Source organism: Ambystoma mexicanum, chromosome 4p, assembly GCF_040938575.1.
Source record: "Ambystoma mexicanum isolate Mex_15411 chromosome 4p, UKY_AmexF1_1, whole genome shotgun sequence".
NCBI classification, from domain to species: domain Eukaryota; kingdom Metazoa; phylum Chordata; class Amphibia; order Caudata; family Ambystomatidae; genus Ambystoma; species Ambystoma mexicanum.
Window position 1 is genome coordinate 408,700,856 of NC_090927.1, and position 3,143 is coordinate 408,703,998.

The 3,143-nt window shown below is 48.9% G+C and overlaps 1 non-coding gene across 1 annotated transcript; it reads left to right on the top strand.

Moving 5' to 3' along the window:
• Window positions 1-2,318: 2,318 nt before the first annotated feature.
• On the top strand, window positions 2,319-2,480 carry LOC138460002 (U1 spliceosomal RNA). Its single transcript, XR_011262772.1, has one exon. It is a non-coding gene; the product is annotated as a U1 spliceosomal RNA (small nuclear RNA).
• The last annotated feature ends 663 nt before the right edge of the window (window positions 2,481-3,143 follow it).

Consider the following 3,143-nt stretch of genomic DNA (forward strand, 5'->3'; position numbering starts at 1 on the left):
CCATGTTGCACTAGTGGCCCCAGGCCCATGAAGCAGTGTACCATAACCGCAAGCACTACCACTCCCCGAATGAGCAGGTGACCTGTGACCCCAACCTGTACATCACCCACTACTGTGCCCGCTACCCTGGTTTCCACCCACGATGCCATGTCCTACGCCATGTCCTAAGGAACAGCGCAGTGCCAGGATACATTGAGAGGCACAGAGGACAACAGACCTGGATAGTGTAAAGCAAGGTTGTCCAACATATGGGCCGCGGGCCACAATGCGGCCCGACAAGCCATTTTATGTGGCCCGTGAGGCCGTATGTTGGACAACTCTTGAGTAAAAAAAAAAGAAAACTTTTTATTTATGTGCCTGTGTGCAAAACTAACTTCCTATGGTGACCCCATGGGGTCAACAGAGGTAGTTACAGTCCTCAGCCACGAAGCGTTCATTTATTTATTTATGCAATGCTTGTCGGATATCCGACAAACATTGCAGAAATAAATAAATTTGTCAAGAAGATCTTGGGACTTGATGATGGAGGAAGGAGAGACTAATTTGTATCACAGCATAGTGAGGGTTACCTCGGGAATATCATTCATTTTCAGTGAGCGCGGGTCCATACAATTGCCCAGTACCACAAACTATGAACAATGGGATTAATATAGTAGCAATTACTTTGCATTTAAATATCCCATTTCAGGCAAGTAGGACCCACCATGCTAGAGAGGAACGGGCTCCGGCCCAGACTTGCCCGTTCCTCTCTTGCATGGTGCTCCGAGGGGCAAAAGGCGAGCCGAGATGAAGGGAGGAGGTGGCGAGGTGAGGAGAAGAGAGTACTGGCCCGGGCGAAGGATTATGTGGACAGGTGCTGTGCAGGAGTTCCTCTCGGCGTGGGCAGCACAGTGGATTCCTGAACCCCTGATTAGCCGTGGGTCCGCTGCTCAGAGGGCCATTGTGCAGAGTTACTTTCAAGGTTTGTCATCTCTGGACATATGTTTAGCAGGGGTTGCGGCGACACAGCATGTCTGCCCCAAAAATCGTTCTTTTGAATTGCGAATGTCACCGAAGATGAACCTTTATCAGCTGAGAAACTTCACCTTTGCAGTGCTTTTTTTCCTCGTCTGGAGACAAAGAACAACAGCGGGAGCTCAGTTACGTTTACCTCTAAGCACAGTGCGGATTGATGAAAATGTCCATGCATTATACCAAGTACATTGGACATTATAGATGTGGCAAGTGGGGTATCAAAGCATGGCGAATACCACATGTACAGCAAAACATGTTACCCTATTAGTGCCCCAATACCACACTGCAACCTGCAAATGAGCCTCAGTGGACCACCTGCCAAGGTTTCTGGAAGTTGCTTATGATCTTGATCTGTGATCTATGATATGATCTGATAGGATAGGTTATTTATAACGCGCTTAATACCCATGCAGCAGTGATCCCAATCATAAAAGGGAAACAGGCAAGCCCAACAGGTATAACTTATTTTCACTCTTTTGTTAGCACCGTCTGAGGGCAGCCTATACCCTTCAGGAGAGGTGTGAGCTGATACAGTTGCAACACAAAACACAATAGTACTATGTTCCCAAAATACCTTAGTTCTTGTCTTTCGGATCTCAGCAGAGCCAGGCTTTTCAGCATCAGACCAGAAGCATGGGTGACTTTGCGCTGGACTGGGGTCAAGTCCGAGAGCAGCAGCGATGGGCCCCAATGATGCAGTTCTGTTTGGCAGTGGTGCCGATTTGCGGGTGAAAAACGCTGGGAACAGTAGGCCGTGCCAAGTGGATGGCACTGGAAGACTCAATGACCTCTGGGCCCGGACAAGGGAATACTTGCCTTTGGCGCTGTGCAGGCTCGGCTGACACAACACAGCATATGGTCACGGCAAAGATGTCAAAGCTTCAGCATTGTCATTGAGCAGAACTCTGAGATTCAGGGGTGGTGGAGCGTCGAGGTCCAGGATGATTATGATGGTGTCAATGGGGCTAGTGCTGAGCAGCTCCGGTCAGGAGGGCCATGGGCCCATGTGGGGCCGACAGACCAGTGGGCAGACTGCAGCAGGCCTGCTCGAGCCATCCTGCTATTTATACAAATCTCGGGCCGAGCAGGGCCTGATGGGAGAAAGGAACTGCGCTACAATCTGCTCTTCTGCTGGGCTCTGCCTGCTGGAGCTTCCCCTACACGCGGGACAGGCAGCTCTGCAGACGCTCGGAGCTTCCGGGGGGGGGGTGAGGAGTTGGGGCTGGGTCAGGGCCTTCCTTCTCACCCTCGCTTAGCGGGGCTTCCCAGAACTGACCCAACCCCTGCCCTCTTGCATGCAACTCATACTTAGCTGGCAGGGGAGAATCTGATCTCAAGGGCAGATCTCCCAGGGAAATGCTTACCCATTGCACATCGGATTTGCTGACCCCTGCTATGTTCCCAAATGCGGGATACACAACTGCATTATTTATGGTGGTGGGGGACTGCGTTCGCGCTGTCCCCCCGATTTATTGGTGAAAGAAAAGGTAAAGTGTGCACTAGGCCTGCTAGGTTGCACACTTTAAGATTGTGCTAACATTGCATTTCTTCAATTAGGTTCATCTTTGGGTGATCGCTTTTCCACATTTTATCTGTTGAATTGAATAATGCTTCTTTCATCACCACAGAAGAAATGTATATTACAGAGATAAGCTACCATATGTATTGGGCACACTGCACATGCTCAGACAGCATCAATCATGCTTTGTATAGGACAATGTTGGCCTAAATTGGGAACAGCCAGCATAGACATGTTGCTACAGAGGCATATTTTGGGTACAACCAGCATGACAATGTGTTACATCAGTGACAGTGCTGTTTTACACTGTGGACACATTGATCATTAAAATGTGTTGTGTTGTAAAATGTTCTTTTCTGCTGTTGGTGACATGGAATTTTCATGTTCCCCTTTAGAACTGATTGTAAACTTATGGCTTTTTGGCCGCCTTTTCTGCTGTAAAATGCACCATTTCAACGCCATATTTGAAAAGAAATTCTTGGGGGGGGGAACCCCCCCAAACCTTCCCTAGAACCTTATAGCTCCCTCGCTACGCTCGGTCGCCCCCACTATTTCAGAAAAATAACACAGACACAGAAAGAAATCACAAGCAACTAACCTTTTGATCACT